We start from the raw sequence: 25,020 nt of genomic DNA, 5'->3' as shown, positions 1-25,020 counted from the left end.
ATACCTCACTCTTATCATTTTGGCAAGAACAAGTGCAATCAACTTCCACATCTTGCACTAGTTCAAGGAGTAACAAACCCTTTTGTTGGTAAGACAAGGGACAAGGTAACCTAATGCTTTCATAGACATCATCTTGTGTGTGCATCACTCTATGTCTATGGATATCCTTGTTTGTTCCTTGTGGGACTAACCCGTGTAGGTATTGAAAGTGCAACTCACTCCAAAGGATTGCTCCAAATGATCTACATCCACATTGAGCATCCACATCTTCAACACCTACATGAAGTCATCATCGACAAAACCCAAGGTTAGTTCATCCCTCTTAGGGGGGATCTCACATCTAGGGGGAGCTTTACTCTAAAATTGAGCTAAAGCAACTCTAATGGTGTGAACACAACAACGCTTTATGTAAAAATGGTAACCCCATTTGTGCTTGAACGATGAGTATGACCTATGATCAAATGTTCTCATTTGACTCCTAAGTCAATATACTCATATATAGATGACCTAGTCATCGCCAATTGCTTGATAGATTCTGGAATTGGTTGTGCATGCTTTGCCACATATTTCATTTGCCATTTTATTGTGTGAGCATGTTGCTTGCATAATTTACTCATTCGAGGACATCCACTTGTTGTTTTGATTGATTGGTTCCTTTTTCTTTTGCCAAGTGGATGGACAAGAATGCCTAAGAACCCTCTCTAGCTATCTATGCTTTTCTCGTCTCAAACTCTATTCATGTTACATCACAAAGTTTGATCAAGTCAGATTCGAACCACTCTGTGTGAGGAGCACTCGGAGTCACCGATTTGTCATAGACTTAAAAATCCAAAACTTCTTTGTGCATTTCGGTCTGACCGATTCATCCATTTCGGTCATACCGAGATCACTAAGTCGATCTAGGTTTTCAATCTCGGTGCAACTGATTTGAACTTTTCGGTCACACCGAGTTTCAGTAACTGCTTGCAGTTATGAATCTCGGTGCCACCGAGTTGTTCCACTCGGTCACACCGACAGAGTCAGGCTATATATATATATATATATATATATATATATATATATATATATATATATATCCCCGGGCCAAAATTTGGAAAATTTTCCGAACCCCTTCGCCCGCACTCAGCCTGCTCTGCCTCCCTGGGTCTCCGGATCGTCCTCCTCATCACCAGTTGCCTCCCGCCACTGGTCTCTTCCGCCATCAACGGGAATCATCTCCGTCGTTGTCGCCGTAGCAAGTCCATCGCCGCACTAGGGTATGGACTTGATCCTTGTGCTATTCCCCCCTCCGATTCTTAGCACATTGTTTTGCCATGTATCTTGCCACGATTGAGATCATTCTATCCAGCGAAATCACTCTGTAGTTTAGTCGTGGATTGAAAATTTAGGGTTAGGTTTCCACCGAAACCATCTCGGACTGACCGAGTTGTTAAAATCGGTTCCACCGATTTGGCTAAGGCCATTGCACATGTGATTCTCGGCCTGACCGAGAATTGCAAATCGGTGTGACCGAGTTCAATACTTTGTGAAACCCTAGCAGTCTCGGTACCACCGAACTATGACCCAGTCTGACCGAGTTCACTAGTTTAGGTTCCAAAAGCTGCTTCGGTATCACTGAGTATGCAAATCGGTAGATCCGAAATGCTTTCTGTGGAAAACCAAAACTAAGTTTTTAACTCATTCTTTTGCAAAAACCTCTGTACTTTGTGATGCTTATCAAATCTACCTCATCTATAATCTATTCACAGGGTCTGCTGTCAGTGTTTCCATCATGTCAGATCAGAGTGACAGTCAGAACAAGTCTGAGGAGCAAGTGAACATGAGTGAGGGCACTAGTCCCTCTAGCAGCTTTGATGAAGGAAGCAGAAGTACACCCAGCAACTTGCCTAAGGCAGCCACCAGGACCAGGAAGAAGAAAACCTCAGATTCTGAGGATGAGGACTATGTGGTTGTTGTGGAAGAGGCCACCTCAAAAAGGAAAGTTCTGAAAAAGGAATATGGCACAGCTGCTGCCACTAAGCCAAGAATGAAGCAAAAGGTTCCTGCCAAGAGAGTGCCTATGTCAAAAGCCAGAGCATCCACTGCTGAAACCTCCAAGCCATCAAAAGAGGCAGTTGGAGAAGGCAAGAAAAGGAAAGAAAGGGTCAAGAAGACCATTGCCAGAGTGCTTGGCAGATCTTCAATAATGAGAGATTCTGAAGAAGAGGAAGATGATGCAGCACCAGCACCCAAAGCTCAAAAGCTTATGGGAGATGCTATAAGGGTAGGGGCTGCTCCATCTAAGCCCAAAACTGCTCCTATGACTGCTGCTCCAACTCCAAAGCCAAAACCCAAGAGGAGCACCAGGAACATCCCTGCTGAGGAGAAGAACAAGGCGTCGGTGCCTCAAGCTGCTGAAGAAGAAGATGATTCTGTCGTGTTGAGAAAGTTGAAGCCCAAAATTCCAGATCACAATGATGCTCACCTAGTTGCAGAGAATATGAAAATCAGGAAGATTCAGGTTTAAGGCTATGGAGAGAGTCTGATCCATATGCCACCAGGAGAAGGACTGCTGTGGACTACAGGTTCCATACAAAGGAACAACATGACTTCTATGAGACTATCTTACTTGACAAGAAGCCCATAGTGTGTGACATGAGATGGGTAGACCGGAAATTCATTGAGGAAAATGAAGATCACTTCCCTGGTGTATATGACAGCTTTAAGGCATGTGGAGTCGATAAGTTTGTGGCTCAGAAGCTCACAAAGTGAAATGATGAGCTTATTATGTAGTTCTACTCCACAACTCATTTCTACCCAGATGGAAGGATTGCTTGGATGTCTGAAGGTACGAGGTATCAGTCAACGGTTGAAGAATGGGCAAAATTGATCAATGCTCCTAAGGAGAGTGAAGATGACTTGGATGTCTATGCCAAGAAGAAGAAGGATCGCAACACCATGGCACATATGTACAAAGAGATCCCAGATGCTGCTCTTGAGACACACAAGTTTGGATCAGTACATTACCTTCTGTCAGGTTTGCCAACAATCAACTGGATCCTCAGGCACACTCTTCTGCCAAAGTTAGGTGATCACAAGATGATCAGAGGCCATGCAATTAACTTGCTTCACATATTTGATGTGACTCAAAAGTTCAAGGTCATGGGCCTAATTGTGGAAACCATTAAGAGAACAACTGCAGATCAGAAGAGGAGTTGTGGGTATGCCCCACAGATTCAGGAGCTAATCAACTCCAAGATGGGCACTGGCACATATCTCTTGGACAAGGAACACATGCCCATCTACCCAGACTTTGAGTACAACACTGTGGTGATGGATGAAAATGAACCAACTTCTGTGCAAGCACAAGCCAAGAGGGAGAAGGCAAGGGCTGAAAAGGCTGCAAAGATGCCAACCACTGATGAGACATCTCAGTATCTTCTGAAGAGCAAGCAAGATCAGCTTGGCTACTTGATTGCCTCCACTCTGAGGATTGAGAAGGGATTGGCTACCCTGACTCAAAACCAGGAGAGCTTGGAGAGGATCATGGAGCAGAAGTTCTATGACTTAGATGTGAAGGTCACTGAGATCCAGTCAGTTGTTGAGCAACTTCAGGATGAAGTGCATGAGAAGAAGGGCAAGTCTATCACTGATGCTTTTGCTAGAGTGCCCAGAGGACAGAGATCTACTGCACTGCCTGTCACAGACACCAGAGCAACTTCATCTGCACCAGCTACAGCTTCAGTGCCACCAGCTCCAGCACCCACTCCACCAGCTCCATCTACATCAACTGATGCCTTCGTCCTTGGCGTTTTATCTACACCACCACTTGAAGACCAAGCCTGAGAGTCGATCTAGCACTACGCATTTTTATGAACTTTTTGGTAACTTGTTGCCAAAGGGGGAGAAAATGTATAGATCATAGGCTTCGAGAGAGAGTGTGTTGCTTTTTATTATCTCTTTTTGTTTGGTAGTTGAACTTTGTTTATTTGCTTGTTTGCGATACTTTATGCTTGTGTGTGATACTTGGATGATCATGTGTTTGATCATATGCTACCTTAATGCTTGTGGTATGACATTATCCTTTTATATCCCCATATATGATCATTCACTTTGATTGGTGATGAGTGCATGTATTTCATTATTATCATTTTGAGCACTCCACCAAGATGTATGTGACGTGGAAGAGTAACCTATGTTTCTAACTCATTGTGCATTTGCAGTCAAAAGCAAATCTTAAACTATGCACAAATTTAGGGGGAGCTCTTGCTTTTCACATACTTCTCAAAGCGACAATGTTTTTCACTCTTATATCATTTGTCGAAGCTTTGATCTATATGTTGTCATCAATTACCAAAAAGGGGGAGACTGAAAGTGCAACTATCCCGAGGTGGTTTTGGTAATTCCTAACAACATATAGCTCATTGAGCTAATGCCATTTCAAGATTAATATCTCAGGAAAGCTCAATGTTTGACATGGCATGGATGAGAAAAGTGGACCCCTCAAAATGCTAAGGACAAAAGGATTGGCTCAAGCTCAAAGCTCAAGACTCTACATTTTCTATTTTAGTGATCCAAGATCACATTGAGTCTATAGGAAAAGCCAATACTATCAAGGAGGGATGAGGTGTTGCTTAATGAGGCTCTTGCTCAAAATGCTTAGTAATATGCTCCAAAACCCTCAACTACTTTCTCATATCCACATATGACCTAAACCAAAAGTCAAACTCGGCCCCACCGATTCTTTCTATCCGGCGCCATCGAGTTTCAAATGTCATAGCCACTACCACAAACCCTAGGCAAATCGGTCTCACCGATAGGGATCTCGGTCTCACCGAGATGGGATTGTAATCTCTTTGTTTCCCTTCGTAAAATTTCGGTCTTACCGAGATGAGCGATCGGTCCCACCGAGATTGCAATGTAAACTCTCTGTTTTCCCTTCGTAACGTTTTGGTCTCACCGAAATGAGCGATCGGTCCCACCGAGTTTACCTGACCAACTCTCTGGTTAGCTTATTACCAAAATTGGTCTCACCGAGTTTGTGTAATCGGTCTCACCAAGATTACGTTATGCCCTAACCCTAACCATATCGGTCCTACCGAGTTGCATGTCGGTCCCACCGAAAACCCTAACGATCACTAGCTTTGCTGAATCAGTCCGACCGAGTTTATCAATTCGGTCCCACCGAGATTGGCAAGTTGTGTGTAACGGTTAGATTTTGTGTGGAGGCTATATATACCCCTCCACCACCTCTTCATTCAAAGAGAGAGCCATCAGAACAAACCTACACTTCCAACTTACTTTTTTTGAGAAAGAACCACCTACACTTGTGTTGAGGCCAAGATATTCCATTCCTACCATATGAATCTTGATCTCTAGCCTTCCCAAGTTGCTTTCCACTCAAATTCGCTTTCCACCAAATTCATATCCTGTGAGAGAGAGTTGAGTGTTGGGGAGACTACCATTTGAAGCACAAGAGCAAGGAGTTCATCATCGACACACCATTTGTTACTTCTTGGAGAGTGGTGTCTCCTAGATTGGCTAGGTGTCACTTGGGAGCCTCCGACAAGATTGTGGAGTTGAACCAAGGAGTTTGTAAGGGCAAGGAGATCGCCTACTTCGTGAAGATCTACCGCTAGTGAGGCAAGTCTTTCATGGGCGACGACCATGGTGGGATAGACAAGGTTGCTTCTTCATGGACCCTTCGTGGGTGGAGCCCTCTGTGGACTCGTGCAACCGTTACCCTTCGTGGGTTGAAGTCTCCATCAATGTGGATGTACGATAGCACCACCTATCGGAACCACAAACATCCGTGTCTCCTATTGCGTTTGAATCCTCCAATATACTCTTTGCATGCTTGCTTGAATTGTGTTAAGATTGCTTGACTTGTCCAAAGTTGCTAAAATCTGCCAAGAACTAAAATTGGGAAAAGGATAAGTTTTTATTTGGTCAAGTAGTCTAATCACCCCCCTCTAGACATACTTTCAATCCTACAATAGTATTTCTCTCAGGTAATACACGGGCCTCTGGATTGGTAGGTGAGGGAGTCCTGGATTAGCGGGTATTTGGACAGCCAGACTATAACCTTTGGCCGGACTGTTGGACTATGAAGATACAAGATTGAAGACTTCGTCCCGTGTCCGGATGGGACTCTCCTTGGCGTGGAACGCAAGCTTGGCAATACGGATATGTAGATCTCCTTCCTTGTAACCGACTCTGTGTAACCCTAGCCCCCTCCGATGTCTATATAAATCGGAGGGTTTAGTCCGTAGGACACAATCACAACAATCATACCATAGGCTAGCTTCTAGGGTTTAGCCTCTCTGATCTCCTGGTAGATCTACTCTTGTACTACCCATATCATCAATATTAATCAAATAGGAGTAGGGTTTTACCTCCATCGAGAGGGCCCGAACCTGGGTAGAAACATCGTGTCCCTTGTCTCCTGTTACCATCCGCCTAGACGCACAATTCGAGACCCCCTACCCGAGATCCGCCGGTTTTGACACCGACATTGGTGCTTTCATTGAGAGTTCCTCTGTGTCGTCATCATCAGGCTTGATGGCTCCTTCGATCATCGTTAGCGATGCGGTCCAGGGTGAGACTTTTCTCCCCGAACAGATCTTCGTATTCGATGGCTTTGCACTGCGGGCCAATTCGCTTGGCCATCTGGAGCAGATTGAAAGCTACGCCCCTGGCCATTAGGTCAGGTTTGGAAGTTTAAACTACACGGCCGACATCTGCGGAGACTTAATCTTCAACGGATTCGAGCCCTTGCCAAGTGCGCTGCACTGTCACGATGGGCATGATTTAGCTCTGCCGCCGGACAATGTTTAGGAGATCGCACCTGCAATCGCTCCGACCTTCAATTCGGAGCCAACTGCGCCATCCAGGGACGGGTGGTTGAACCCCGCCATGAAGGCCGTAGCCTCGACGGCGATCGAGATGAACACAAACCTTATCCTTCGCGAGGCCCGTGACTCCACATTGCCGGACTCTCCTCCGGACTCTGAACCATCCGCGGCTCTGCCAATCGAATTCGATTGGGCGCCGATCATGGAGTTCACTGCCGCGGATATCTTTCAGCACTTGCCCTTCGGCGACATACTGAACTCACTAAGGTCTCTCTCCTTATCAAGAGCGTCATGGCCGGATTATGACCGGCAAGATTGGGATGCAGACGATGAAGAAATTCGACGCCCACCCACCACCCACTTCATAGCCACTGTCGATGATTTGACCGATATGCTCGACTTCGACTCCGAAGACATCGACGGTATGGACGATGATGTAGGATACAAACAGGAACCAGCGCCTACAGGGCACTGGACAGCCACCTCATTTCACGATGTATATATGGTGGACACACCCAAAGGAAACGACGACGAGGAACGGGAGAACGCGGCGAAGGACCATTCCCTCGAAAAGCAGTCAAAGCAGCGACGCAAGCGCCGCTCCAAACCCCGCCTCGACAGAAACAGCGGTCATACAGACCCAGCCACAGAGCAGGGCGAGCCGGCGGACGATGAACATGGCATCGAGCAACCGTCCGAACAAGGCAATTTGGATAATCAAACCGAACAACCCGTCCCCAGCGAAGATAACAGTCCGGATGACCTCATGCCGGACAAGTGCCTGGAGCAAAAGAACCTCCATAAAAGGCTCGTCGCCAGTGCGCGTAGCCTGAAAAAGCAGAAGCGGAAGCTGAAGACCGCGGAAGATGCACTCAGAATCAGATGGAGTAAAGTACTCAACACCGCAGACAAATATGGCGGCAGTCACCACACAAAGAGCTACCCGAAGCGAAAGCTACTGCCCGAATTTGATGAGGAGGCCTTAGAGCCCCCCCAATCAAAAAACAAAGCAGCCATCCGGTCGGATAGACGACCTCACGTAGCGGCACACGGCACCGCACACAAGCTAACATGTGATCCACATGAGGACTCACATCAAAGAGATGGCCCAACCAGATCTATCTACGGGCCAAGAAAGCACACTCTTGCAAGCAATGCAACACAACAAATATCCGAACACCACGACACACCCAAATACAGGGGTGCCGCACACCCCCTATGTTTCACTGATGAGGTGCTGGACCATGAATTTCCAGCGGGATTCAAACCCGTAAACATAGAGGCATATGACGGAACAACAGACCCCGGGGTCTGGATTTAGGACTACATCCTCCACATCCACATGGCTCGAGGAGATGATCTCCACACCATCAAATACCTACCCCTCAAGCTCAAAGGGCCAGCCAGGCATTGGCTCAAAAGCCTCCCCAAAAACACTATTGGAAGTTGGAAAGAGCTCGAGGACGCCTTTCGGGCAAATTTTTAAGGGACCTATGTCCGACCACCGGATGGATATGATGTAAGTCATATAACTCAACAGCCCGGAGAGTCAGCCCGAAAACTCTGGAACAGGTTCCTTACTAAAAAGAACCAAATAGTCGACTGTCCGGACGCCGAAGCCCTATCAGCTTTTAAACACAGTGTTCGAGACGAATGGCTCGCCAGACACCTCGGCTAGGAAAAGCTAAGAACAATGGCCGCATTAACAAGCCTCATGACCCTCTTTTGCGCGGACGAGGACAACTGGTTGGCAAGATGCAGCACCAGTGACCCAAGTACATCCGAAGTGAGGGATGGAAACGGGAAGCCACGATGCAGCAAAGACCAGCGCCGGAATAAGGAAACCAGCCCGAAGAGCACGACAGTTAACGCTGGATTCAAAAGCTCTCGGTGGGGTCAGCAAAAGCTGCCTCTCAAGGATAACAGGGACGAACTTGTAACGCCCTTGATGCGGCTATATCTCCTACGTGTCGAAGCACAACTTAGAGGCATAACCGCATTGAAAGCTATGTCGCAAGTAAGATAATCTTCACAACAACCCATGTAAATAAATAAAGGGGAAAAGATACATAGTTGGCTTACACTCGCCACGTCACACAAATACATGAATAACATTACATTCATCCAATAAACTCATGGTCCGACTACGGTACCAAAATAAAGATCAACCCCCACATGCGACAAAGTCCCCGATCGCCCCAACTGGGCACCACTAAAGATCACCTGGGAAAGACACATACTAACGGCGAGAGTCTTCATCGAACTCCCACTTGAGCTCGGTCATGTCATCTAGAACGGTATCATCGGTCCCTGAGTCTGGTTTAGGAAGGAATCTGTGAGTCACGGGGACTCAGCAATCTCACACCCTCGTGATCAAGACTATTTAAGCTTATGGGTAAGGTAAAGGTATGATGTGGAGCTGCAGCAAGCGACTAGCATATATGGGGGGCTAACATATTCGCAAAAGAGAGCAAGAAGAGAAGGCAAAAGCACGGTCGAACAACTATGATCAAGAAGTGATCCTAGCAACCTATGTCAAGCATTACTCCAACACCGTGTTCACTTCCCGGACTCCGCCGAGAAGCGACCATCACGGTTACACATGCGGTTGATGCATTTTAATTAAGTTAAGTTTCATGTTATCTACAACCGGACATTAACAAATTCCCATCTGCCCATAACCGTGGGCACGCCTTTCAAAAGTTCAAATCCCTGCAGGGGAGTCCCAACTTAGCCCATCACAAGCTCTCACGGTCAACGAAGGATATTCCTTCTCCTAAGACAATCCGATCAGACTCGGCATCCCGGTTACAAGACATCCTCGACAATGATAAAACAAGTCCAGCAACACTGCCCGAATATGCCGACAAATCCCGATAGGAGCTGCACATATCTCGTTCTCAGGGCACACTCAGATGAGCGCTCCATACAACTAAAACCAAACCTCGGGTTTCCTCGAGGGGGCGCTGCATAGGGCTCTAGTTTGGACCAACACTCAGAGGAGCACTGGCCCGGGGTTTTTTAAATAAAGATGACCCTTGGGCTCTGGAAACCCAAGGGAAAAAGAGGCTAGGTGGAAAATGGTAAAACCAAGGCTGGGCATTGCTGGAGGAGTTTTATTCAAGGCGAACTGTCAAGGAGTTCCCATTATAACCCAACCGTGTAAGGAACGCAAAATCCGGGAACATAACACCAATATGACGGAAACTAGGGCGGCAAGAGTGGAACAAAACACTAGGAATAAGGCCGAGCCTTCCACCCTTTACCAAGTATATAGGTGCATTAAGATAAACAAGATAATATGGTGATATCCCAATAATAAACAAGTTCCAACAAGGAACGATCTCCAATCTTCTCCTGCAACTAGCAACGCTATAAGAGGGGCTGAGCAAAGCGGTAACATACCCAAACAACGGTTTGCTAGGACATGGTGGGTTAGAGGTTTGACATGGCAATATGGGAGGCATGAAAGCAAGTAGTAGGTATCGTAGCATAGGCATAGCAAAAGAGCGAGCATCTAGCAAGCAAAGATAGAAGTGATTTCGAGGGTATGGTCATCTTGCCTGCAAAATTCTCAATGTTGACTTGATCCTCGTAAGTGAACTCAACGGGCTCCTCATTCACGAACTCGTCTCCTGGCTCTACCCAAATAATAACAACAAGCAAAAGGAGCACAATCAACCACGTGCAATGCTCAAACAACATGATGCAAACATGGTATGATATGCGGGATGCGAATATGTGATGCATATGCAAGATTTGCAAAGGAATGATTGAACCTGGCCTCAACATAGAAATCCAAGAGTTCCACTGGAAAGGGGAGTTGATTTCGGTTGAAATCGATATAAAGATCACCGGAATCGGATGCACGGTTTGGAAATGGCAAGCAAAACAAATATGGCACCGGTTTGCGATAATCAGCAAGTAGCCATCAAAATGCATCAAGATAAATATGCTACAACACTCAAACATGGCAACAAAATACATTGCAGGGATCCACTCATGAAGCTTGACAAAAGATGAACACTGAGCTACGGCTAATTCATCCATTAACAGATTCAAACAAGCATGACAAAAGTGCAAATGATAACAGGTTTCAGACTTAGTGAAATTAACATAAGTCTGGAATTTATCATCAGGAAGCAATCTTTAGAGCATGAAAACTACATGCTACAGGAACTTAACATGGCAAAGCAAGGCACTTCATGAAGCTACTCAAAGCAATTAACAAAAGTCCCTTAGTGACCTTGAGCCAAAAGGGATCAGAAAATACAATTGCAAGCATGTGAACATAGAAAAAACACAAACAGATTCAGACTTAGTGAAGAACTGGAGCATGCAAAACAGTTAACGAGTAGTCATGTTTACGAGCTCGATGCACTCACTGCAGAGTATGGCATGACAAACTAAGCATACACCCATCAAGAATACATGGCATAGAAGCTATACATGGCAAGAACAACAACATAGCATGCACGGATCAATAACAACATCCTCGGCAAAATCGCTAAACATGTCAGCAATCTGCCAGGATCATTTTATAGCAAAAGTAGAGCTCGATTGACTCAAGCTGGGGTGCTCCATAAATGAAAACAAAGACATGAATGGATAGAGCACCACAATATTAACAAAACATTCTTACTAATCATCCTCAAAAGAGGCACAGGTCACTAGGAAACAACATGAACATATGGCATAAAAACAAAAACATGACAAGGACTTAGTGAAATTCTAAGTCCCTGAAATCAACATTAACGAGTAGGCTACTTTGCATGCTTGTGCTAGTCGCCACAAATATCACAAAAATACATGGCATACACCCCTGTAAAGATGGCATGGCATTTAACAAAACACATGTAGAGCTCAGGATCATAGCATGCACACATTAAACATGGCAAAAATGACAAAAGGCCATTTGCTGAAACAGATCTGACATATTACTCACATATCCCTCTTCCAAAAGCATTTCGGGCAACAAGATGAGCTCAAATGAAAATGATGCAATGATATGAAATGATGTACTCGTCGAGACGAACATTTTGATATGCTACACGCACGAATCGGAGCTACGGATGCAGAGTTATGGCATGTCAAAGTATGCAAGAAAATTAGGGTTTCGGGGAGGAAAAAGTCAACCGATGGATCTGGATCTGGATCCAGATCGTGCACGGAAGCCGAGGATCGCTGGAGGGAGCTACTGTTCGCCGGAGCGGATCGGGAAGCCGGATCCGGAGCGGTTCTCGTCGGGGAGGAGGAGGACGGACACCGGGGCGGCACTAGCCAGCGCGAGGCATGGTGGAGGAGACCGGGCGGTGCGCACGACGAGGCGGCCACTGGCGACCGGCGACGAGGCAGCGTGGTGGAGCGGCGGCCGGAGCGGGCAGCGCTTGGGGAGGACGAGGGCGTGAGGCGGCGGCGGGGCGTGCTGGGCCGCGGGGGCCACGCGCGGGCCTGGCGGGCTTCGGCGGCGCGGGATCCGGCGGGATGACGTGGCGGCGCCCTATTGGCCGCCGGCGGCGGTGCAAATTGTCCGGCTAGGGACGGACATTGTCCGGCGGCGGAGAGGGATTTTTTTAGGGTTTGAGACGAGGGGATCCGGGATTTTCGGAAGGGGATCTATTTATAGAGGTAGAGGGAGCTAGGGAGCTCCAAATGAGGTGCGGTTTGCGGCCACGCGATCGTGATCGAACGCTCTAGATGATGGAGGAGGTTTAGGTGGGTTTTGGGCCAGTTTGGAAGGGTGTTGGGCTGCAACACACACGAGGCCTTTTCGGTCCCTCGGTTAACCGTTGGAGTATCAAACGAAGTTCAAATGGCACGAAACTTGACAGGCGGTCTACCGGTAGTAAACCAAGGCCGCATGACAAGGCTCGGTCCAATCCAAAAATGTTTAACCCCCACACACGAAAAGAGGTAGAAAGGACCACCGGGTGACATAGGAGCGCCGGTATGCAAAACGGACAACGGGGAAAATGCTCGAATGCATGAGACGAACACGTATGCAAATGCAATGCACATGATGACATGATATGAGATGCATGACAAAGACAACAACACACAGAGACAAAAACCCGACAACAAGGAAAATAAAATAACCTAGAGCCGGAAACGGCAAGAGTTGGAGATACAGATAAGGTAAATTACATACGGGGTGTTACAGAACTGTCCAGCTTAAACAAAATCCTGGACAAGATATGTCAAATCCACAGCACCCCTGGTAAGCCTGCAAATCATACCCACAGAGAATGTTGGGTCTTCAAGCAATCCGGCAAACTCAATGCCAAACGCAAGGGGCTGGATACACCAGGTGAAGACGATGATGAACCTCACAAGCAAAGCACTGGGGAACAGAAGAAATTCCCATAAGAAGTCAAAACAGTAAACGTATTACACGTGACAAAAGGGAGAAACAAAGTGGCACCCACAGAGATACGTGCCATGTGGCCTATCACAACGGAGTTTCGCCACTGGTTGTCCAAACCAATCACCTTCGACCATCGGGATTACTCCGGAAGTATCCGGCACGCAGGCTGGGCTGCCTTGGTATTAGACCCGATGATTGACGGATACCACTTTACGGGAGTCCTGATGGACGGCGGCAGCAGTGTGAACCTGATATATCAGGACACGGTTCGCAAAATGGGGGTAGACCCAACAAAAATTAGCCATAGCAATATTTTCTTTAAAGGAGTAACACCAGGCCGAGGGGCTCGTTGTTCGGGCTCCCTCCTACTAGAAGTCATATTCGGCTCTCCCGATAACTTACGTAGCGAAAAGCTAACCTTCTACATCGCTCCGTTTAAAAGTGGCTATCAAGCACTACTGGGACGTGACGCTTTCGCCCGCTTCAACACAATACCGCACCATGCGTCTCTTACGCTTAAGATGCCTGGTCCACAAGGCATCATTTCAGTAAAGGGAAACATTGAGCGCTCCTTGCGCGCGGAAGACTGTGCGGCTGCTTTAACAGCCACACACTAAACTGCGTCACCAACCAGAGCGCCTAATAGGTCGTCAAGACCACGGACACGGCTGGACGAGTCCGGCATAATTATTTAATTGTTAAAGGTTTGATGGTTATACACCCCTATACAAGGGGCTCCGTGCATGTAAACAAGCAGCAATAAAACTCAATTCTTCCCACCTTGAATCATACTTTGTTTACTTAGTATAACATACATTTTGCACGACTAGTTTTTCAACTAAGTTCCTCTCTTTTACAGATGAACATCGTGTTACACCCATCCAGGATACGGCACAACGGAGACACAGGCGCAGACATGCAACAGGGACCCGTTCTAAGGATTTTTTTTCAGATTAAGACCCTGCGTAAACCTTTTTCACTGTCTCTTGTTGATACACATCCCCCGGATTCTCAGCGCAATTGAGAAGGAGGCTGGCGTCTTGGCATGTGGCCATGTCAGAATAATGCACGTACCTGGACACTAGGGGCTTCTTACAAAGGGCGCTTCAGCCCGTTTAAAATCACAAAGACCGAATACCTTAGGGAGTGTCCGGCATCGCGAGTTTGGCCTTATATGGATCAACTCCGAATCATGTCTTTGGTCAAACATTGGGTTTGCCCGGCTCCTGTGTTTTGCTGCCTTACGTTCCGCTCTATCGGCTAAGGCGGCACCTGGAGAACTACAGCGATTGTGCCCCGGTTCAGCCAGGCGAGCACCTTAGTAGAGAAAGCCGAAAACTGACTGTCATGATATAGCGTGAGACTGGTCAACCATTCGATGACCTAGCGGAATCTTCAGATTCCTCTGCCTAAATGAAGGGCCGTTTCCCGACCAGGCACACACACGCCCCGAATTCAGGTGAGCGCGGAGCCACCAGGGGCTATATAGTAGCCCCACTGTCAAACTCCTATGGCTAAGTGAAAGTGATAAAGCATTATAGTCCGATTGCCTAGCTCGCTGCGCTATCACCTCCTTAATGGACCAAGACGTTTGATCAAGTGCGACAATGCGTCTTCTGCGAACACCCCCGCATTATGTGCATGGGGGCTGAAGCCGACGACTACCATCTTTCAGGTTATATATACATATACGTAAACGGCCGCACATGAGGTATCATAATTCTTGCAGGCACAAGTATAAAAAGCTTCTACATTTCAGCAAAATATTTCTTTCAATGAAAATACATGTTATTCGAACATAATATCCTTCGAGCACTGCATCTCTATTGAACGAGCGCCCTCCAGAACTTCTTGAAAGTAGTGCTCGACAGGTACTCGGCTTCCGTCCGAATCTTGGGCTACAACGGCGGTGGCCTCCATCTCCGCCCAGTATGTCTTGACACGGGCAAGGGCCATCCGCGCACCCTCCACGCATGCTGACCTCTTCATCGCGTTGATATACGGCACCACACCAAGGAACTGCTGCACCAAGCTAAAATAACTGTTCGGCTTTGGCCTTCTCGGCCACAGATGATCCACGACATACCTCATAGCAAGTCCGGATAACCTATTCAGCTCGGCCCATTCGGCCAACCGCTCAGTCAATGGAAGCGGACACTCTGGATTGTTGAATTGTGACCAGAATAGCTTTTCCACTTCGTGATCCTTTTGATCCCGGAAGTGTTCGGCCGCATCAGTAGCACTCGCCGCTAAATCCAGATATGCATCCGCCGAACTCCACATCCGGTCCAACGGAGCATATTTAGGATCTCCGAACTTCATCCGCAGCATAAAGGGCTTCCCAGCCGCAATACCTCTGGCTTGACGCAGCTCCTCCTTCATCGCTCTCATCGCAGAACGAGTTTCCTTGGCCGCCGTCGTGGCCTTCTCCAGGTCCGTCCGCTCCGCCTGGTCTTCCTTTTCAAGAAGCTTGCAGCGGTCAGTAGCGTTCTTCAACTTCACAGCCATCTCGGCCATTTCCTCCTTGCTTCGGCAGTGAGCAGCCTGTTCGGCTTTTAGCTCCTCAAACACCTTTAGGGCAGCCGCATCGCTTTTCCTGGCTTGTTCTTTGGCTCGGGCAAGCTCTGCCTGAAGGTTCTCCATGGCGGCAACCCCATCTGCATTAAGCACATATGTTATAAGATACTGGCATCAAGCTCCTCTTACCAGGTGTCTCCGGAGAAATTACATACCTTGTGCCTCGTCAAGCCGCTTGTTGACAAGCGCGATGTCGGCATCTGCCACGTCAAGTTGCCTCTTTAGCTCGGCAAATTCATCAGTCCAGCTGGCCGCCGGACACTTCGCCACCTGCATATCAAGGCGGCAAAATTAAACCTGGGGCTATGATCCTCTACGTGCCGTCGTCTTCGACAGCACCTAGAGTCTCAGGGGCTACTATCTATACAGGGCGCATCTTAAAGTATGCGGTACTGTCAAAAGGTACATCATTTCACGTACCTCAAAGCCTGTCAGTAAACTCATGACAGCTTCATGCAACCCGCTCTCCGCGGACGAAATCCTTTCAATTACCGTACCCATCAACACACGGTGCTCTTCTGAGATAGACGCCCGCCCTAGCAGATCCTTCAGTACCTCCGACCGTGCACCAGGCGGTGTCGGACTCGTTCGATTGCTTCTTCCAGAAGACGGACACGAAGGGCTTCGGTGGCCATGTGACTACCTTCCGACCTTGCCGGATCAGGAGAAACCCTCTGCGACGACACCTCAGGGTCGCTCGCCTCATGAGGCAGTATGGCAGGGGGAGGCGTTCCGCTCTCCATCATCTCTGGAAGAAGATCCCCCGAAGACGAGCTCTACTGAGAAGGGCTAAGTTCCGAACTACAAGGTAAATTTTTGGTTATTTTCCTTGGAAGTGAAGCAAGGATTTCTCTCATTATTAAACACCCTTTTACTTATGGCTCGGTGGAGGGCTGATCCCCTTGAGGGCACAGTACGGCCGGGGTATCCCCCGGCACAGGACCCTCTGACAAAGACTTCTTCCCCCGCTTTGAGATCATTGTCTCCAGGTCTTCAGAGGCGGTCCTCTTCTTCCCCTAAGGAGAGGAATTTTCGATTCCTCCCTTCTGGACCACCTCCTCTGCGAAGGCAGTAGCTTCCTTGTTCCCCCTTCATTTTCTTCTAATGGCGCGACCTCCAGCATCCTGGCTAACACGGGATCTGGTGAGGTCTCAGGAAGGGGGGCCGGACACCTGATTAACTTTGCCTTTGCTATTCACTCCTGGTTCAAGAACAACTCTTTTAAAGGCGATGTGGCGATAAAGGATAGTGTGTTCGAGCACAGGGCTACTTACTTGGGTATCCGGGCGATTGCAGCTCAGACCTGCATCCCCAGTGATGTCCGAACACATTATTTGTGGTCCGAAGAACAACTTGTACATCTCTTCGTGCATCATGCCGAGGAAATGTTGAATAGCTCGCGGTCCTTCCGGGTTGAATTCCCACATGCGAAGGGGCCGGCGTTTGCAAGGTTGGACTTGACGAACTAACATAACTTGCACTACCATAACCAGACTGAAATCTCTCTCAAAGAGATCTCGGATATGGCTTTGCAGTATTGGCACGTCCTTGGCTGGACCCCAGCTCAGCCCCTTGCTGATCCATGACATCAGTTGTGGTGGGGGGCCTGAGCGAAAGATGGGGGCAGCTACCCACTTGGCACTTCGGGGAGCTGTGATGTAGAACCACTCCCGCTGCCACAGTTCGGACACCTCTGAGAAGCAACCCTCAGGCCATGGAGCGTCAGCGATTTTGCTTATTAAGGCGCCTCCGCATGCTGCGTGCTGCCCCTCGATCATCTTCAGCTTCACATCAAAGGTCTTGAGCCACAGGCTGAAGTGAGGGGTAATGCGGAGGAAGGCCTCACATACGACGATAAATGTCGAGATGTGAATAAGGGAATCCGGGGCCAGATCATGAAAATCTAGCCCATAATAGAACATAAGACCCCTAACAAAGGGATCCAGAGCGAGGCTTAGTCCTCGGAGGAAGTGGGAGACGAACACGACGCTCTCGTTGGGTTCGGGAGTAGGGACGACTTGCCCTCGGGCAGGCAGCCGATGCGAAATTTCAGCAGTCAGATATCTGGCCTCTCTCAACTTCTTGATGTCCTCCTCCGTGACGGAGGAAGGCATCCACTGACCTTGAAGGTTGGATCCGGACATAGTTGAAGGTCCGAAGTGCCTAAACCTAAGCTTTGGGTGTTGGAACTCGAGGCGGGAGGCGGATTTGATTAAGATCGAGAGGAAAAAGCCTTGTCCCCTTTATAAAGAGGGTGAATATCAAGCATCCTCCTCATGGCCGTTTGGGACTTGCCTTCGATCGAGGAGATATACCAATGGGCACGATTGGGTTACCCACGTCCGTATTGATGAGAATCCCGTAATAAGGGGACACGATCTCTGCTTCGACAAGATGTGCCAAGGAAACCGCCTCGCAAAACGCGCTGAGGTGGGACAGTAAAAAATGATTCAGGCTTAGCTGTGGTGTGATACCACGCTGCAGAATACGTCAGCAGATTATATTTTTGAAAATATTACTCTCTCTACGATGGTATGTGGGACTTGTTTTGCAGAGCCGTACACGATCCTCGTGTTCAAACATCTTATATGAAGTATTCGGAGGAGGAACCCGCCTTGCAATGCCGAAGACAATCTGAGCGCCGGACTAATCGTCATTGAAGCCTGGTTCAGGGGCTACTGAGGGAGTCCTGGATTAGGGGGTATCCGGACAGCCGGACTATAACCTTTGGCCGAACTGTTGGACTATGAAGATACAAGATTGAAGACTTCGTCCCGTGTCCGGATGGGACTCTCCTTGGCGTGGAAGGCAAGCTTGGCAATACAGATATGTAGATCTCCTTCCTTGTAACCGACTCTGTGTAACCCCCCTCCGGTGTCTATATAAACCGGAGGGTTTAGTCCGTAGGACACAATCACAACAATCATACCATAGGCTAGCTTCTAGGGTTTAGCCTCTCTGATCTCGTGGTAGATCTACTCTTGTACTACCCATATCATCAATATTAATCAAGCAGGAGTAGGGTTTTACCTCCATCGAGAGGGCCCGAACCTGGGTAAAAACATCGTGTCCCTTGTCTCCTGTTACCATCCACCTAGACGCACAGTTCGGGACCCCCTACCCGAGATCCGCTGGTTTTGACACTGACAGTAGGGCTTTGCCTTCTTCTTTCGGTCCACCACTATGACTGTGCTAACCACCCGACTGGTAGCGGCAATGTAGAGGAACATTGGCTCTTTAGGAGTCGAGGCCGCCAAGACAGGCGGGGTGGTCAACATTTTCTTGAGCTGGAGAAAAGCTTCATCTGCCTTGTTGTTCCACTCAAAAAAAGCGGTCTTCTTCATGAGCTGGTATAGGGGAAGAGCCTTCTGGCCCAGCCGACTGATGAAACGGCTGATGGATGCCAAGCAGCCGGTAAATTTTTGCACGTCCAGCAGTCGGGTGGGCACCTCCATCCTGTCGATGGCCTTGATCTTCACAGGGTTGCACTCTATGCCGCGCTCTGAGACCAAGAAGCCAAGGAGTTGGCCAGCTGGTACTCCAAAGACACATTTCTCCATGTTGAGTTTGATCTGAAATCAGCGTAGATTCTCAAAAGTTTCCTTGAGATCTTCCAGTAGCGTCCCACGCTTCTCAGTCTTCACCACCACATCGTCCACATAGACATGAGCATTTCTGCCAAGTTGCTTGAGGAGACATTTCTACATCCAACGCTGAAACGTGGCACCGACATTTCTCAAGCCGAATGTCATGGTCAGGTAGCAGAAGACTCCGAATGGTGTGATGAAGGCGGTCTTCATCCTGTCGGCCGGGTCCAGCTTGATCTGGTGATACCCGGAGTATGCATCCAAAAAACTCAACAGCTCGCATCCGGCTGTAGAGTCAATCACTTGGTCGATTCTTGGCAGAGCGAATGGGTCTTTGGGGCATGCTTTGATGAGGCTGGTATAATCGATACACATGCGCCACTTCTTTTTATTCTTTAGCACTAGGACTGGGTTGGCCAGCCATTCTGGAAAGAATACTTCCATGATAAAGCCGGCTGCTAGAAGCCGAACTATCTCTTCTCCAACAACTCTTCTCTTCTCCTCCGACAGGCGATGCAACGGCTGCCGGACTGGCTTGGCATCAGATCGGACATGTAGCTTGTGCTCAGCGAAATCCGTCGGAACACCTGACATGTCTTTAGGGGACCATGCAAAGATGTCCCGATTCTCACGGAGGAAATGGACGAGCTCGCCTTCCTATTTACTGTCAAGGTTTGCACCTACGACAGCGTACCTCTCCGGGTGCTCCGGGTCCAAGGGTATCTTCTTTGTTTCTTTGGCCGGCTTGAATGAGCCCTCGGCTTCCAACTCCTTGGGGTCGGGTGACATTTCCGGCTGCTTGCTTGCCATTGCCACAACCCGGTCAAGGAGCCGTTTTTCAGCCGCGATCACGAGGGAATCAGCTAGCCGGCTGCTCTCTGCTGCGCAGGCGGACGACTTCTTGTAGTCCCCGGCTATGGTCAGGATTCCCTTGGAGCTCGGCATCTTCATCTTCAGGTAAGCATAATGGGGGACCGCCATGAACTTGGCCAGGGCAGGCCGACCAAGCAGTGCGTGATATGGGCTCTCAAGGTCCACAACCTCAAACCAGACTGGTTCTCGACAGAAATGAGTTTTGTCCCGGAAGAGGACATCTATCTGAGTCTTGCCGATTGGTGAGCAGGAAAGGCCAGGAACTATGCCATGGAAAACAGTCCGACTGGGCTGAAGGTGTCTCTGCTTGATTCCCAACTTCTCCATGGTATCCCTGTACAGAATGTTGATGCTACCGCCACCATCTATCAGGACTCGGGAGAAACGAGAAGCTCGCCTCTCTGTGGCGAACGTGATATCCAACACCAAGGCATAAGAGCCGGGGTTTGGCATCACCTCCGGGTGGTCAGCTCTGCTCCAGCTGATGGGTTTCTCCGACCAATGCATGAATTCCGGGGCCTCTGATGCTACTGCGTTTACTTCTTGTTGTTGCTGCCGCCTACCGCGCCTGTCGTGGGCCACGCTGGTGAACATGACGTAGGCTCCATGCTCTTCAGGATAATCATCTTGTATGGCTCCAACCGGCCGAGCCGCCGGCTGTTGTGGAGGAGGAGGCGGCGGGCCGGCAGGCGGAGTGGGTTGGAGTCCGTCACCCTTGGCAATCCTGGTGAGCCCATGGCACTTCCGAGTGGTGTGATTGGACGGCTTCGCGCTGCTGTGGAACTTGCAGGGTGCACCAAGAGTCTGCTCGTACGAGAAGGCGGGTAGCCAGTTAGGCTTGCCGCCCTTCTAGCGTTTGGGAGGAGGCTGCCCTTCTGGCCGTTGATCTTCGACTGTTGCCACCAGCCGGCTCGTGGGAGCCCGCTGCATGGCCTTGCGCTTGTTGTCGTTTGGTTGTTGCCACCGACTAGCGTCGCCAACGGGGGTCTGAGGGGCTTGGGAGGCCACCTTGCCCGACACATTAACTTGAATCTCCGCCTTCATGGAGGAGTCGGCCGTGGCGTACTTGTCTGCTACGATTAGCAGTTTGTCAAGGGTCGTCGGCTCATCGCAGAGGAGCTTGTGCTTGAGGAGGGTGCCCTCTCGGCATCCGGCAGTGAAGTACTCGATGGCCTGCACCTCGTGCACGCCCTCGCAAGAGTTGCGCAGCTCGGCCCAGTGTGTGAGATAGTCACGGGTCGACTCATTGGGGCCTTGAACGCACAGGGAGAGCTGGCGAGGCTTGGGCGGCCGCTTGTACGTGTTGGTGAAGTTGCAGATGAATGCTTCAGTGAAATCAACCCAGCTGTTGACGCTGCGGGGCTTCAGGCTGTTCAGCCATGTCCGGGCCGTACCCTGGAGCATGAGGGGAACGTACTTCAAGACAACGCGCTTGTTGCCGTTGGCGATGCTAACGGCTGTGGAGTAGTCGACCAGCCAGTCCTCCGGCTTCACGGAGCTGGTGTACTTGGGCGTATCTCTTGGGAGAGTGAACCCTTTGGGAAAAGGCTCATCTTGGATGCGGGGGCCAAAACAAGGCAGACCCAGCCCATCTTCCTCTTCTAGCACCGGGGATCGATTGAGGTGGTCGATCCGATGGCGAGCATCGTTTTCTCCGATTCCTTCTCGGCGACTAAGGCAGTCGCCAAGCGATGGGTGATCAACAGGCGGCGGGGAAATGCGCCTCTCCCAGCGGGGAGGAGGAGGTGGGCAGTCATCTCGCCACCGCACTGCTCTTGGGTAACCGTCTTGGACGCGCTCGATGGTGATGTGAGTCCGACTGCGGCTGGCAGCCGGCTCCTTGTCTCTTTTATCACGGACGCCACCAATCAGCGTTCGGGATGTCGCGCCTTGATCTCGGCGAGGTGGCGGGTCGTCATTTCGCCGGTTGGGAGCTTCAGTGCGGCACCCGGCATCTTGCTGCTCAGCAGCCGCGTCGAGGAGCTGCTGAACTCGCTCCGTCATGTGGCGACGCTCATCGCCCTCAAGCTTGTCTAGCTCGTCTGCCGCCGCCTGGGCAGCTCGTATGTTCTCTGCAGGCATGGCGTAGATGGGACGATTTGTCCCGAACATGCTGGCGATGGTCGCGCCATGCTGCCGGACCAAGCCAATGCGGCTAGGCCTGCCAGGAGCCGGCGTGCCGCCGACAGCACGGTCCATCTCCTGCTAGTAGGCCTCCGAAAGGCATCTCATGCTGGCCAACCGGTTGGCGCTCTCGACGAGCTGGACGCGGCGTGCTTCCAACATCTCGGCGTCGGCGTCTTCCGGGATTGGCGCAACCAAGTCTTGCATTGCCGTCTGCAAAGGGTCCTGGCCACCTCCGCCAGAGTGCTCGCCGTGGCTGATCATGAGCACCTCCATGACGGTGCTACCGCCGCTGTCCGCGCGAGGAAGCGGCTCGTCGTAGACCACTACATTGGAAGGGAACATGTCGAGCGAGGTCGTGTCGGAGTCGACCAACATCGGGTCGGTGGAGCCAACCGACTCCAAGTCAGCAGCAGGCTCGCTGGCGATGTGGAGCTGATCGAGGAGGCCCACGAGGCGGCCTTTGGGGGTCATCGGTGCCTGCATCAGACACGGGCTCATCGGAGAGGCGAATCTCACCAACAAGATCGGCGAGGCAGCTCACCGCGCAGGCAATCTCCACGCCATGCAGTGCGTCGGCGCAGACGCCGTCTGGCGTGCCGGGCTGGCTGCGCTCGCCAGGAAGGAACATGGTTCCCGTCCAGAACAGGTCTCCGGGAGACGGTGCACCTCACCCCATGGTGGGCGCCAAATGTCGGGGGTTGGGTGCGACATATGCCAATGGATGGCTTATCATGGTGAGAGTGAGTAGAACGTCGCCGGTGCCTGGAAGCGGGATAAGGCATAGACATGAACGCCGGCGTACTTTACCCAGGTTCGGGGCCCTCCTAGGAGATAACACCACTAGTCCTGCTCTACGGGGTCTCCGCATGAGCACTAAGGTGCAAGTGGTACAATGGTGCTCCTTGAGCTGTTTGCTATAGGTGGAAGAAGGCAAGCACGCTCTCTCCTCCTCTAGGTATGAGTCTAGTCCTAATAGATCCGAACCCTTTGCATGGGTGCCCTAGGGGGTTTATATAGGCCTACACCCCAGGGGTACAATGGTAATCCGGCCGGGCATAGGGCCCGACTGTCAGTCTCTCTAGTCGCCGGCTTCTCCGCCGCCTGGTGGGGCCTACCTCCTGGTGGGCCCCGCCGACTGGTCTGGTACGGAGCCGACATGCCGCCTCCACCGCTAGCGGGTCTTGCCGGCTACAGATTACTATAGCCGTGTTGCTAATGACGCGTGCTTGGTCAGGGAGGCGTGGCTACAGTCCTGCCCCCTAATGAGAGATCACTGTAGCCACTCTGCATCTGGTCTGGTTAATGGCGCGTGGGCCCCCGAGGAAGGGTCAGTCCGGCTGCTGGGAGCCGGCCTCCGTCGAGTTCGACTGGTGTGTCCCCAGCCGTCTTCCGGGCTCTCGCTGACCGGCAGGGCCCACCATCTTCGGGCCGTACCGACATGCGGTAGTGGGGGCAGTACTTCTGCTGACAGGAGTGACGTCAAGGGCAGAGTGGTAACAGTGCCGCGCCGGGCGGAGATCTCCGCTGGTACGAGGCACTGTGGCCACGCCCGGCCCTGGATTCGGGGGGGGGGGATGGGCTACCCTGCGGCCATACTCTGTCTTGTCTCTTTGATGAGGGCGCATACTTGGAGGGCGCCACGAGCCGACTGCTAGGGGCCGACCTCTCTGGAGGCCGCTCACTAGGAGTCGGCCTGTCGTGATGCCGTCTTCTGGAACTCGGCCGCCTTCGGCCAGTCGGCCGCTCAGCCAACCGGCCGCCAGGAGGCGGAGATCTATCTTGACGTCTTGAGGGCCGTAGCCGGCCCCGCTGTCTTGAAAGGTCCAAGGGCTTGGGTTAGGCTACCCGTGGCCCATTACTCCAACAGATGGCAAAGTGAACAAAGGTATATTTGATATACATTTTACCTATGTGTACTTTACTAGTGTTTATAGCAACCCCTCGGGATTTGATACTGGTTCAGTTGTGGAAGAGTAGTAACTCGAAACGGGAGTTGCAGAATAAACAGAGACTAGTTCAGGGTGAGGTGACGATGTGTGTTGGAAGTGGTTCCAAGAATGATATGATCATCATCGCACACTTCCTATACTTTAGGGATTAGTGTTGAACCTAAATAAATGCTATTTGGTGTTTGCGTTAAGCATGAATATGATTTGATCATGTTTATTGCAATACGGTTATTCATTTAAAGTCAGAGAATAATTGTTGTTTTGTTTACATGAATAAAACCTTCAATGGTCATACACCCAAGGTGAATGGTTTATTGAATCTCGATCGTAGTGATACACATATGCATAGTATTGAAGCCAAAAGATGCAAAGTTAATAATGATAGTGCAACTTATTTGTGGCACTGCCGTTTAGGTCATATTGGTGTAAAGCGCATGAAGAAAATCCATGCTGATGGGATTTTGGAATCATTTGATTATGAATTAGTTGATGCTTGCGAACCATGCCTCATAGGCAAGATGACTAAGACTCCGTTCTCCGGAACAGTAGAGCAAGCAACTGACTTATTGGAAATAATACATACCGATGTATGCGATCCGATAAGTGTTGAGGCTCGCGGCGAGTATTGTTATTTTCCGACCTTCACAGATGATTTAAGCAGACCTGGGTATATCTACTTGATGAAACATATGTCTGAAACATTTGAAAAG

The sequence above is a fragment of the Triticum aestivum genome, chromosome 6A (assembly GCF_018294505.1).
Source record: "Triticum aestivum cultivar Chinese Spring chromosome 6A, IWGSC CS RefSeq v2.1, whole genome shotgun sequence".
In the NCBI taxonomy this organism is placed as follows: Eukaryota; Viridiplantae; Streptophyta; class Magnoliopsida; order Poales; family Poaceae; genus Triticum; species Triticum aestivum.
The sequence above is the reverse complement of the archived record's forward strand: the minus strand, read 5'-3'. Positions refer to the sequence as shown.